The 14,538-nt window shown below is 40.5% G+C and overlaps 1 long non-coding RNA gene across 1 annotated transcript; it reads left to right on the top strand.

Moving 5' to 3' along the window:
* Nucleotides 1–1,038: 1,038 nt before the first annotated feature.
* Nucleotides 1,039–12,753, top strand: LOC133213046 (uncharacterized). Its single transcript, XR_009725679.1, has 3 exons — nucleotides 1,039–2,030; nucleotides 2,849–2,923; nucleotides 12,362–12,753. It is a non-coding gene; the product is annotated as an uncharacterized LOC133213046 (long non-coding RNA).
* The last annotated feature ends 1,785 nt before the right edge of the window (nucleotides 12,754–14,538 follow it).

The following is a 14,538-nucleotide window of genomic DNA, read 5'->3' as shown; positions in this document are numbered from 1 at the left end:
CAGGGATGAGAGGTACTTGGAGAAGAGAGGGGTGGAGAGAGCTTATGGACCTAGAATGGTTTTCTGCCAATGTTTGGGTCAATCCACTTGCTGGAGTAAGACAAGATCCACCAAGAGGTAGAGGAGGGACTGCCATACTCCCGTTCTCTTGGTCATTTGGAACAATGACGTTCATTTTTCCTCCTTATTATCTTCTGTGTTTCTGTGCAGAATATTAGATAAGGTTTGAGTCATAATTATGTGGGAAAAAGTGCTATTGAAAATATTCCTTTTATGGGTGCTAGATGGCGCCGTGGATTAATGCTCAGGCCTTTTATCTGGGGGGTGTTCTGGGGCAAACCCGGATTGGTCAGGTAACAACTTGGCAATTAGTTTGTTTGTGGGAATTTAAGCCTCGATCAACGGAAGTATTCAGATTCTTAAATCCTCCTGAGTACCCAGCCTTTCCTGGACATCAGCAAGGACTCATAGCTGGAATCGTACCACTACAAAAGGGGCCATGGTACTCGGTGGACACCAGTGTCTTCTGCAACAGGAGCCACTTGCTGACCCCAATGGTGGGCTCTAAAGTGACAGGTGACTGAGATAACAGAAATTCAGCATGTTCATTAATATGCACAGGCAGAGAAAAGTACAGCTGCTGGTGCTGCACCTGAGGTTAGTCTCAGCCTATCAACCATGAAAGTCTCTTTAGAATGTTTACATTAAAAAAGCAAAAGTAAGAAACCAACAACCCATAACTTCTTTGGCAATACTGAGATGTATTTCTGTTTTTTCAGGCTATTTCTGTGGTGGTGTTGTTAAAGGATACTCGCCTGGAATCATCCAAACATTCTGCTGAATTATTAAAAAAAAAAAAAGTAAAGCACAATAGAATAAACTGGAAAGCTCATCTCTGCACAAATGTCAGCACACTGTTGGGCATGGGATTTGTATTCAAAGTCTTGCTCTTTCTTTTGTGAGAAGGAAGAGCCTTACTTAAAAACAAACGGTTTATAAACAATGCAGAGATGGGAAGACCACTTTATTGTGAAAAACTGAAAATTCAAAGAGTACCATGTGAGAACTTATACAACGGTCAGCAATGGGAGCAGCCACAGTTTGGAGGATGACCAGTGGGGACTGGGAACTGTTTAAAATGGGTTAAATATCCTGCTCAAGCAGATACAGTGAATGTTGCTCTGTGGAAGGGTATGAAGCAAATTCAGACATAACCAGCTTCAAACTCTCTAGCCCTTCATCATCTTCATCACTGGCCAGAGCTGTTAGCAGAAAGACAGCTCAATACTTGGCCTAGGAAGTGAGCCATGCTTTGGAGAGGCTGAAACACTGTGATGCCATCGCCAGCCTCAGCTGTGTAGATAGGCGACAGGCCTCCATATTCAGTTGAAGTGGCAGGCATGGGGTATACAGACCAGAGGTTTTTCTCTGTGAGTTCCATTTGTGATTAGAAGAACGCAAAGGGGATGAGGTAGGAGACCTGGGCACAGGCTGTGTCTCTGCTGAGGGTCCTTTCCCACCCTTTCTCCTCAGCCCATTCCAGTGCAGGCTCTGTGGCCCAGCAGCCACTGGACAACACTCTCCTCTACTGAGTGCTGCCCTGACACAAACAACTGCCTTCAAGCTTCTAAAGAAAAAAAAAAAAACAACAGAAAAATAGCATCTTACATAAAGCATCTGGAGAAGAAGCTTCAAAGGCTTGTTCCAGCAGAAAAAGTTGAGTATGTCTCTTTACTCATGGTGTGAGGGGCAGTGCTGAGGGGACAGGCATTTATTATGGGGCACATTCTTAAAGCTTTGCTTCTCCTTTCTATTTTTTTCCTGACATTTGCTGTTTTATACTCTCTGGCAAGCAGCAGAGCTCCACCGATGCTGACTTGCATAGCCCATAGAGATACTAAGGAAATATTTTTCTTAGCAACAAGCGGCACATGAAAACACCAAGAAAGGCTTCCCTTGCTCATATTTCACTTCAGCTTTTTCAGTCATCTGGTGCTGAGATAAGAGCTGAGTGGTGAAACTTGTTACTAGTGGGTATTTCACAAGGCAGCCTGGAAAAGGGGAATGTGTAAAAACTCTGTGCCCGTTGTTAGTGCAGGGGACTGAAATCACTGTGGTGTGGTGACCACCGTGCCACCTGTGTCAGTGCTGTTAGGTTGCTCCCATGCTGAGGTACTCTCAAGGGGTTCCTAGCTCACTGAGGTAAATGGTGTTGCCTTAACATGGTGGCCACGTCCAGGCTTGGAAATCCAGTGGATAAACAAAATGTTGCCATCTGGGGCAGCAGTCCTGGGGGTGCTTTCTGAGGCACCTCTTCCCACAGACCCCAGCACAGGTGAGGCTCTTGGACATTGATCTAATGAAAACGCAACAGTTAATGAGAGCTGAGGGGATATGAGTTGGACCCCTCACTGCTGTGAGGTTGGATAGGTGGGAACTCTACTACTGCCATTCTGAGGTAAATGGAGGAGAAATAATGGCAGCCTGTGCCCACAGGGCTCCCACAGGGGTTCCTGCTTGGAGTCAGTGGGCAGGTGGCCGCTACATGCCATGGTCTGGGGTCTGGGGAGCCCTGGCTGCAGTGGGTGCCCAGCACACGGGTACGTGCCATGGCCATTCCCTTTCCATTTATGCCTTTGAAACCTGAGGAGGAAAATGGGGATGGTGTTTTGTTCTAATATGGTAGTATTTTCTATTTTCTACCTGCTAGTGGGCCAGAGCTAAACTGTTAACATTATTTTAGCTAAAGTGCAGTTTTCTGGGATTGAATTATTAGTGACATGGGAGCAATGGCTGGTACTTGTGTCTACTTGTGAGTAACTCCCCCTTCTTTTCTGTCCCTGCTCAGCCATGCTGAAATAGTGTTCACAGATGGCGAAAGGCTTTGTCAACACCAGCAAATCACTACTTCTGCCTCCGCAAGGTCGGTGTTAGAAGGCAACATGTCTGAGACCACAGCTCTGCAACCAACGAGGAACATAAATTGTCAGGAAGCGTTTAGGAGTTGCCCAGTATTAGCAGGTAGAGCAAAAGCATTCTCATGGTAGAACCAACCTCTGAATTTAAGACCAGCCTTGCACCCACAGGGTGAATATTTTATGAGTAGCTTCAGTGGGGTTAGGATGAAGCCCAGGATGTTCTTACTCCTCCCTTGATGGGTTACTTACAAGAAGAATATCTGCAAAACTTGTTTGTTTGTCGTCAGTGTGTTTCCTGAATTTGTCCTTTAGTATCTTAGAAGTATTTATTCTTTGGAAAAACTCAGTATAACAAACTGAAAATCTTTTTCTGCAGTGGGACACATACTTCTGTAGTTGCTTAGAGATAGTTCACATACAGATAGAAGAAGATTTGTAAAACTGGTTTTAAAGCTGCATGGTAGGCAACTCAAGGAAGACATACATGTCCCAAGATAAGAAACTATCCTGCAGGCTTAAACTGGAGGTCAAAATCTTGCATTTTATGTGAATGAGTATCTGTGTTATAATATGATTCATGCAAACTCTGCTTAGTAGTTACGTGGTTTCTGTGTGTGGAGCTGGAGCTGTTTTGTTTGGGGTTTTTTGTGGTGTTTTTTTTTTTCAGTAAAACTGCAAATAGTCCCCAATTACAGTGATTCAGCAAACTTCAGAAGAATACTGAATTGTGAAGGATACAGTTTTAAAAATAATCTCTTGGGGTTTTTTTAGCTGAACTTGAACTTTTAATGGGTTTCAGATTTCCCAGTCACTCATTATAATTTATCCGGGAATTGTATTGCAGTGAACATCTTAACATGTAGGGACCAGATAGAAGACCTAAAGACTCTATTGTGTGAGGAAGGCCATGTTTTCTGTTTTATCCTTCACTTTTGAGATGAAAACAATGTGAGGAAATGGTGTGTTGATCAGTGTGTTGTACACATCTTGTTCTATAGAATCAGAGAGAGACAGGGCAATTGCCTTCAATCAATTCACATATTGTACTATGAGGCTGGTAAGGTTCATACCCTGCTCCATACATTGCTTAATGGCTTTTTATTATTTATTTTCTGAACTGTTACTGAAAGATTCTAAACATAAGTCAGCGTACATACAAAAGCATATATTTATTTTGCTACAGAAGTGGAAACATGCCTCTCCTTGCAGCTAATAATAGAACTGACATTGTTAAACAATTAAATTGGAAAATATTAATAATAGGTGCTTCATGCATATTAAACAAAACTTCAATAAGTGCTTTGTTTTATTGTTTAACTGTACGTATGAGTCATAAGGAAAGTGTTAATGTTCAGGATCGGATATGAATCATGTATTTGTGAACAATCTTCCAATGCCAGCACTGGAACCCCAAACACATTTATTCTTTGTAGTTAGTAAGCTCTGTGCTTGGAAACTGAAAGTGTAATCAAAGTGAGAGTTTATTTATTAACTAGCGGATACTGTGCATCTTATTTACACAGATTGATAATGGGAGGTGAAAAATAAGGAAAGAAGCTGGTAATGCATGGAGCTCTGTGTCCCTGGGGTACAAATCACAAAAGGAACCTGAGCAGCAGTAGCACTAGCCATTAAATGCTGCATTCTGTGATTTTAAAAGTCAATCCCATATTCATGAAGGAAATCCATATGGCACCTGATTTGTGAGGAGAGGTACCCCATTCTCTTAAAAGCTGACTTGAAGCATTTGTTGTTTTGACTACTTTAGCATTAGGGTGAGAGAATTCACTTCAAGGTAACAAACAAAACAAGTGAAATGCACAGGAGTAACTTGGGTGTTGTTATACATTGTATTGATTTGCATTACAGATAAAAATTTTAATTACGGAATGACAAGCTGTTTGTGCTGGCTGTATTTGGGTGTGCTCAGGAAATCAGGTTCTTTGTAGAAAGTACTCTCACCTGGTAATTATTTGCAGTCATTGGTAATAAGTGTGTTCTTAATTGCCTCCTCTCTGGAAAGGTAGAAGGTGAAAGGAAAGCTTAAGTTGTGTGTTCTGCAGGAGGGACAGACGTAGCTCATGCCCAGTATCACTGGCTAAGAAAAGCTTCTGAGTGTTAGCTGTGGTTTAGGGGAGACCTCTGGACACCTAGTTCAGCCTCTTATATTGCTTGAAAAAACTGTTTTTATTGTTTGTTTTCCCAACTGTGAAATGGATCTTGAAAAGCATTTGGTCAAGCTGCCTAGAATCCAATGAACAGTCCCGCGTTTACTCAGGTAGTTGCTATTGAATTTTAGTTGTGCTGTGAGTGTAAGATTTATGGAACTGCTTTGGGATATGATGCGTTGGTATTCTCAGAAAGTAAAAGTATACTTCTAACAGTAATAAAAATTTTAATGTTTCTATGTATCTGAGGCTAATGTAGAGTTACCATTCTAATCTTGCAAGATCATAAAAGTCTGAGTATTAACAACAATATTAAAAAGGAGTGAAAAGTAATTTAAATAATTTGGAAAGGCTTTGACTGACCCACATATGAAGGGAGAATTCCTGGCCCTATGCTCCTGCTACTGATCCTCACGGATAAGAGATTACATATATTTGCAAAGTGTGTCCATACACAAACTGTTCTTGAGAGCTTGAAGAACTGGTTTTGTCACGCACTGAAATATGACTTGTGCTCTCAGGTGACAGGATGCTTGGTGTCACAGTTGGCACACTCTTGGGCTTGTTTGGAGGCTACAGAAGTCACCTCCGTGTTGCCCTGTGGCATGGGGTTTGTCTTTGAAATTTTGTGGACAGAAGTGCGAGTTGTTTTAATTTTTGATTTTTAAAGGACATACTGGTTAGTGGGCTAATCAAAGAGAGTTAATTGAAGGAGATTTGGTGGTGCGTGACCAAGCAGAAATACATCTATAGTAGGAATTGGCAGTGATTTTTCATGTAAATTTCATCTCCAAGAAATTTCCTAGTCTGTCCAGTTCTTCAGATAGAAAATTGTCTTTCTACTGTGTTAACATTCACATGTTTAAATCCAGGCTGTTGCACAGGGCTTACAATAACAGAAATAAATATATAAAGAAAAAAGGCAGTTCTATTGGCTTTTCCTGTCTGTATTAATGTCCTGATTAAACAGGTCTTTCGAGTGGGGCCAGACCTGACTACCACTGCTACTTCCTTCTGTTGTAGAAACATAATTTGAGTTTTGATGAGGAATGCTTCCTCCTTCAGCCTGTGTTGATTTCTTTGTGTTTCTAAGTGGCATGCCTCATCTGCTTTGTTTAAGCAGAAGGAAGGAACTTCTAGTTTTGAAATGAAAGCAAATAAAACCTTTGCATATTGTGAATTTTGGCATTTTTAATTTTGCGACGCCCCATAGGTCTCATCTTCCTTGTGCAATTTCAGTTAGTGTACATATGCAGCCATACCAACCAATAGTCTGGTGTTGCTCTGTAGGAAAGTACTTTCTGGAGGCTGAAATAAAAATCGTACATCAGCAAGTTATAGAATTTAAACATCCTATTGCAGACACTTGGGTCAGTCTGTGTTGCTGTTCTGACGACATTTATTGCTTGGTACCAAATAGTGTCACTGAATGACAGTATCTGTGGATGTATCTATAGTTAGGTATCCAACTAAAACCTTGCAGAAGTCAGGAAGGTGTCTTTGAAGAGCACTTACATTGCAGCCTAGTGTGAGCTCAGACCTCTTTCTTGCTTTTATATCTAACGTGAGAACTACCCCAAATAAAAGAAACATCCCTGCAGTGCAGGGCTGTTTGAATTCCTCTTAATGCCTCTCCTTGTTATTGATGGTGAAGCATGCCTAGAAATACAGATGGAGCTGATGCACTATTGCTCTGTTGATGTTGTTGTTTAACTCTGTTAGCCTGGAGGAGTTTAAAGGTATCTTACAACCTTTCTTGTTATCTCTTCTGTGTAGTGCTCTGCAGTGCACATCCATAAATTGAGGTCAAGTAGTTTTCCTTATTTGTGGCTTTAGCAGTAAGTCAGATTCACTGAACGTTTTTCTCGTTAGAAGGTGAAGTTTGTCTGCCATTTCTTGTCTTTCTGACTCTTGCCTGCCTTCAGCAGGGTTAGCTTGCTGCTTTGTCAAGGTTGAGAACTTAAACTTTGCTTCCATTCCTTGTCTGCGGGTTAAATAATGACTGTGCTGAGACGATTAACAGAGAACAGTCAGTTTCCTTATTGCTGATGAAAGGGATGGAACACATATCCAAATCCCATTAGTGGAAATCTAGTCCTGGCTGAGCTATGTAAGATTTTCAGAACATGTGTAATAAAAATGAAAGAGGAAAAAAGAACTGATTTTATGAGCTCTTTCTGCACTATTGCAGTGTATTTAATAAATAAATAAATAGAAGTCCTTACTCTTTTGTCAGTACATGGTCAGTAATTGTTACTTAATATTTTGTAGTTTGAAGGCACATGGAGTATCTACATAACATCAGAGTTACACATCTTACCCTAACAGTCTACAGACTTACAACCAACATACCTGCAAACCACCACAACAGCCTCCAGGCTCTTGGTGATGGGACTGTGAATGGAGGCAAACTAAAAATGGTCCCCTCAGAGTTGTGCTTTTTGGATACTTGTGTTCAGTAGTGCCCAGCTGCATACAGGAGTTGTTGAGTGCCTGACTTTTATCAGACCCTGTGCTGTTCAGAGAACAGAAAGAGCTGCTCTTTTTTTGTCCTGTACCTGTTGAAAGATCTCATGTGAATAATCCGTTCAGTCCCAAAAGAGGGCTGAACTCTTGTGTTTCACAGTGGTTACCTAGGAGGAGGAGGAAGGATTATCCTGTTTTGCAAGGGCGTGTAATGGCAAGACAAGGGGGAATGGCTTTAAACTGAAAGAGGGGAGATGGAGATTGTATATCAGGAAGAAGTTATTCCCTGTGAGGGTAGTGAGAAGCTGTGGCTGCCCCATCCCTGTCAGTGTTCAAGGCCAGGTTGTACAGGGCTTGGAGCAACCTGGTCTAGTGGAAGGTGTCCCTGCCTGTGGCAGGGAGTTGGAACTGGATGAGCTTTAAGGTTCCTTCCAACCCAGACCAGTCTGGGATTCTTAAGGCTGCCACGGCCAATTTATATCAACTTCGTTGCTGTATGAAGACCTCAGGTTTGGGGCCTTATTAGAGATATATGCATTATTTCCCACTGAAATACAAACATCCCTGTTAAATTCAATTATTGGAATATATTTAATATTCAGTTTCAAAGCTGAATTAGTCTGAGAAAAAGGCCAGAATTAAGTAGAAATTAGCAGCAATTGAGAAGGTATTTGCTTGAGTTTAAGCTTTTATATGCTGTTCTCAGAATACAGTAAGGAAAAAAATCAGAGGCATTTATACTTTAGCCAAGTTAAAAGCTGTCCACAATGTGTTGATTACAATGTCCACTTTACTGAGCAAGTATTGACAATGGCTTGGTATATTAATTACTCCATATTCTACTTTTTCACAGGAACTTTGTTCTGATGATAACCTTTTATGAATCACATTAATCTGCTAAATAAATTTCGTCCTAGAAATAAGAGTAACTTTACAGTTACATGACTAAATTGTTCCTGTGTCCTAACATGACAGCTTTGATTTGTGTATTATAGACTGCCTGTTTCAGAAAGCATTTTACTCTGCAGGAAGAGATGCACAATAGAGGAAGATGATGCATCCAACCAAAAGTTGTGGTGCTCCCTGTCAAATTGGGAGTGTGGGGCTAAAGACAGACCAGGATGGAGACTCTTGTACAGCTCCTTTGGTCCATGAGGAGTCTTTCTCAACAGTGGGAGTTTTTCAGTCAGCCTCTAGACAGTGACAACATTAAGAAATACGATTAGGATGAAAGATGATCGTATGTTTTTATTCCCTTCCCCTCTCCAGTGCCCATTTTGTTAGCAACAACAGAAAAAATGAACTGGAATTCAGCCCAAGTATTTTAGATACTGGAATTAGCACAGTGGGTTCACAACATAGTTCCCTGCAGCTGAGAAAGTTGGGACCGTTCAGCCTGGAGAAGAGAAGGCTATGTGGAGACCTCATAGCAGCCTTCCAGTATCTGAAGGGGGCCTATAGGAATGCTGGGGATGGACTCTTCATTAGGGACTGTAGTGATAGGACAAGGGGTAATGGGTTAAAACTTAAACAGGGGAAGTTTAGATTGGATATAAGGAGGAAATTCTTTCCTGTTAGGGTGGTGAGGCACTGGAATGGGTTGCCCAAGGAGGTTGTGAATGCTCCATCACTGGCTGTGTTCAAGACCAGGTTGGACAAGGCCTTGGGTGATATGGTTTAGAGTGAGGTGTCCCTGCCCATGGCAGGGGGGTTGGAACATGCTGATCTTATGGTCCTTTCCAACCCTAACTATTCTACGATTCTATGATACCTTTCACTGGGCTATTGATAATCACTAGATTTTGTTTGCTTCTTCCAGTTCAGCAGCTTTGTGGTTTAGTGGCTGTTTGTATGGTATTACTAACACATATACCACTAGCCTGTCATTGTGGACAATTACTTAATATTCCTGTATGTTTATTATTAGTCCTTTACAGCCTGATTGTCAATTTTTATGTGGGTGAATGTGCTGTGCTGAACTGCAGAGAAAGGTACTGCTACTATGCGATGGCTCACAGAAACCTAAAGGCTTAGAATAGTTTAGAGGTAGATGTAAGAGGAAAGTGTCATATTTACGGTTATATGAGATTCTAGTGAACACCATAAAATCTGACCTAGGGCATCAGAACAGAAAGTGAGTTATTTTATATTTATTTTATTTAAGCTTGTTACACCTAGAACTGTAATATTTTGAAGTATGCTGCCTGCCTTCTGCTTTTATTGTCTTCAGACTTGCCCAGTGATAATGTTTTTTCAATTAAAATTAGAAGCACAAAAATGCTGATTACTTGAAATATACATTAAGAAAAAAAAAAGTATGAGTGTTTTGAGAGCAGTTTAAAATACATTTGGATGCAACCAGCACTGAAACATCTCTGGGTAAGGTTTATGATAAATTAAGAGATTCAAAACCTTTCCAGGTTAGGAGGTTCAGTTCTGAATTGGAGAGCTGGAAATGTCTGACAGTTGTTCTTGTTAGAGCTGGGGAACTGATATGCTCACAAAAACCTCAGGTGGTCAAATTCAGGACAACTGTATTGCCTTTGACTAAAATTAGGGCATTTTAATGATAGGCCTGCATTAGGGCCTTTTAATGATAAAATGCAGTTTTTGAATGGAAATTCCATTTGTGCGTTCCCAAAATTGAAAGGGATTTTTAACAAATACTCTGGTTTTGGCTCATTTCTATTAGAAGGACCCCTTACAAGATTTGTTGTCTTTAGGTCCTCTCTGGATGCACTGGTAAATGTTTACAGGCCATGCTTCTTCATACTGGTACTTGCAAATGCAATGGCAGGAGTTTTACTCTGCAAATACTATGTGTTCAGTTCCTCCTTCTGCAGGCTGGGTGGATGTTATTTGTCATGATTCTTCAGAAATTCGTGGGCAGCCTGGCACCTGTACATTTGAAAGGAACAGAGCAGCTGCCTCTACTTTTGTGGCTGTTCCATTCAGGTTATTTCCTCATTACACCAAGTGCTGGCTCAAACTTCCCATTGTGCTAAACAGAACATGTAATAATCCATTTAAAATATAACACGTTTATCACTTGGCTCAGATCAAAGGTGCACGGCTTCAAAGGCTTCAATTAAATTGTGATGATGTAGAACACTGGTTTTATCTATATGGGTTACAGACTCATGGTTGGGTGGTTTGGTTTGGGTTTTTTTTTTAAATTTATTGAGTTAAATATTGCAAAACTCTTGCAAGATCTTTCCCATTGTTGCTGTTGATCAGTGTTAAAATAAATCCAGATTTTCCTGTTAGATTCTTTCCTTTTTTTTCTAGCTAGAACATATTGTATATAAATTGTTCTATTTATCTATGTCATGGTATTACTCTTTCTTTGGTGTCTCAGTCTTCCATCTATCTCCCTTGTTTGCTGTTCAAGTTCTCTTAGCTTCTTTTCTCTGGCTTTACTAGTGCTGCTGTTTGTAAACCCTTTAGGAAGGTGCCACAGATGAGAAATATGTGTATTCCTAGGTCAATTTTGGATGTAGAATTCAGCCACACTTAAAAGTTTATAAACAATTTGGGTACCTGGATATCTGGATAATTGGATAGGAAACTGGAGCATTACCTTGAACTATGGCTTCCTCAAGGATCTGGGCTGAAATTCAACCTACTTTAATGGTTTGCAAGACTTCAGTCAGTGATTTTTAGAGGTGGTTAGGAAGAGTGTGAGCTGGACCAACATCCAATAACACTTAAAGAGTAGAAAAACTCTGAATAGAACCTTTTTTTTCATGATTTATGATTATATGATTTTTGTATAGCTCTTTAAATGCAACTAAAATTGCTTTGTTGAGGAAAGCAGATATAATGTTTCATAATACATCTTTATAAATTGTCTATGAAATATATTTAGAGAGATTAATGGTAAGGTAGTTAACTTGGGAAAAGGTAGATTAGCAGATAGCATTGAAATGCTGGGTAAAAGTAAGAAAAAGGAAGTGTAATGTGTGAAAAAGTCTTGGGCTGCAGTTAAAACAAGTCAAGTGCTAAACCATAAAGTAAAAATATAAGTAAGAGAAGTTAGGGTTGTGAAGGAAAGGGGGTAAGGCTGTGTGTAGCCAAACCTGACCACAGTGTAGCTTCTCTGAAGCCCGTGGAGTGGCCCCCAAGTAAGGCAGGTGTAGCTTTTATAACAGAAATGGTAGCAAGGCAGAAGAATTGGTTGCAGTGAGATCCAGGGCAAACTCCTTTGTTATAAATGATGCTACTTGATTGAAAAGAAAATGCTGAAGAATGTAATTTGTGGCATTTTGAGTCAGGAAAGCATGTGTGGCCACAGGCAATGGTTCTGGAACAAGTTGGAGGTATTTCTAGAAAGTAAGATTTCCACAACTTCACCTCTATAGTCTGATAAAAAATGATAATTTTTTTTGTTTGTTTTTATGGTCTGCAGTATAGAAATAGAGGGGAGGATAAAGTGAGGATGGAAATACACATTTCTGTAAATAAAATGACATTTTTCTACTTGATTGCATACTTTGTTTTTCTTCACGTCAGTGAAACTCTCATGAACATAAAGAGACAAGAACTCTTTCTTTTGATCTTCTTTCCTTATTAGTAGCCAGAACCATATGTTCTACTTGTCTATGATCAATAAACTATCATTTGATCCAGATTCCTTGTAAAGTGACATACTCATTTTGGTCTTGTGCATAAAAACTTAGAAGTCCAGTAGCACAAGCTGGCATGAGCAACCAGTCAAGTGAACAATGATGCTTAATTCAGTGGAAATGCTCGCATGCATTTTTTCTGTCAGATCACACACCTGAGATGATAAACTGTGTTTTATTGCAGTATGCCCTACACTTTGGCCAAAAGTGATGTGTTATTCAGAAAGCAGGAAAGCAGATACTGCGCAAGTAATTCACTATTTTAGTATAAAAGGGGGAAGCAAATTTATTATCATTTTCCTTACAACACATTTAAATTTGATAGAAGGGTCTTAAAAAGTGCAAAAGTGAGAGCCAGCTACCTACAGATTACTTTTTTTTTTTTTTCCCCTCAATCTTTTCATTCAGTGCAGCCAAGTCATCTCTTTTAGTAAACTGCTGAGTCAACACGTTTTAAACCACAACTGTTTCTTATTTCTATATAGTTAACTGATAAGGACCTGTTTAAGGGTTACACCCTTCCGTATTTACACTGTTAAGGCAAACATGGTTATAGGTACAATTACATTTAAAATTCACTGTGTATTATATGGTATCAGAGTATTCTATTAGCACATTTAATTTGTGTGTGTATGCAAATGTAGCGCTGGAAGCTGGAGAGTTGCATTCATGGTGATGGATATGGCATGCTGCTGCCAAGCAGCTTCCTTGCAGAACCTTCTCCCAGCCTTTCAGCTGACCTAATCCTTGATGCTCCTAGAAATAGACAAGTCCTTCAGTCCCCTTTGCTATTTCAAATTCTGGCAGCAGCAACAAGTTGCTGTTTATTGAAATTAAGAGAGCAATCATACCAGAAGTGGCACTCTGAGCCATAGGAAATAATTCCTTTTCCCCCTTTATGTAATAGTGTCCCCTTAATCTCTCTGTGGGAGTTTAGATGATTCTTAGATGGCTGTAGAGGAACAGTGAGGGGTGCTGAAAATTCCAGGTACAGTGTGAGCTCTGGTCAGTCATGGGGGAGTTCTGCTGAAGGAGCAAGCAGGAGCATCTGTAAAGTTTAAGAAAATTATTCTGTAAGTTTACATGATGGAATGAAAATGGTATTCCAATAGTTTATAAAACATTCTGCAGAGTTCAATAGGTTTTTAGGTAGAACCATCAACACAAATACATTTGGAGTAAGGTGATTTTTCTTAGATCAAAAATATAAACCATAATTCAATGACATATAAAAGGGTCTTTGAAAGCTCTATTTTGGATTCCTAAAATGTCCATGTCAAAGATGAAATATAGTTAGAAACTATATGTAACTATAGAACTCTAGTTAGAAACTGTATGTAACTATAGAACTATAGTTAGAAATGTTTTGGGTTTTTTCCAATGGATAAAAGACAGCAGGAGGCCTGAATTCCAATTTTCTATCTTCTCATTTTTTTCTGTCTGATTTCTTCTATCTTCTTACCATTAAGATAAACTAGAAATTATGAAGAAGTTCTTCCCTGTGAGGGTGCTGAGGTGCTGGCTCAGGTTGCCCAGAGAAGCTGTGGCTACCCCATCCCTGGCAGTGTTCAAGGCCAGGTTGGACGAGGCCTTGGGTGATATGGTTTAGAGTGAGGTGTCCCTGCCCATGGCAGGGGGGTTGGAACTCGATGATCTTAAGGTCCTTTCCAACCCTAACTATTCTATGATTCTATGATTCTAAGTGTCCAGAGAGGTTTTCTTTTCTTTTCTATGTTCCTAAAGGGTGACCTTCTATGCTGGGGCAATGGAACTGATGGACGAGGTAGAGCAGTAGATGTCATCTACCTGGATTTGTGCAAAGCGTTTGACACTGTCCCACGTGAGATCCTTGTCTCTAAATTGGAGGGACATCAATTTGAAAGATGGACCACTCGGTGGATAAAGAACCGGCTGGATGGCTGCACACAAAGAGTCGTGGTCAATGGCTCAGTGGCCACCTAGAGACCAGTAACGAGTGGTGTCCCTCAGGGATCAGTGTTGGGACCGGTCCTGTTCAACATCTTTGTTGGTGACATGGACAGTGGGATTGAGTGCACCCTCAGCAAGTTTGCCGATGACACCAAGCTGTGTGGTTTGATTGATACGCTGGAGGGAAGGAATGCCATCCAGAGGGACCTTGACACGCTTGTGAGGTGGGCTGATAACAACCTCATGAAGTTTAACGATGCCAAGTGCAAGGTCCTACACCTGGGTCAGAGCAATCCCAGGCACAGCTACAGGTAGGGTAGAGAGGAGATTCAGAGCAGGCCTGCGGAGAAGGACTTGGGGGTGCTGGTCAATGAGAAAATGAACGTGAGCCGGCTTCAGTGTGCGCTCGCAGCCCAGAAAGCCAACCGTATC

Source organism: Neopsephotus bourkii, unplaced genomic scaffold (genome assembly GCF_033783945.1).
Source record: "Neopsephotus bourkii isolate Nb327-2 ecotype Australia unplaced genomic scaffold, CSIRO-AGI_Nbou_v1 NB_768, whole genome shotgun sequence".
Lineage (NCBI taxonomy): Eukaryota > Metazoa > Chordata > Aves > Psittaciformes > Psittacidae > Neopsephotus > Neopsephotus bourkii.
The sequence above is the reverse complement of the archived record's forward strand: the minus strand, read 5'-3'. Positions and strand labels throughout refer to the sequence as shown.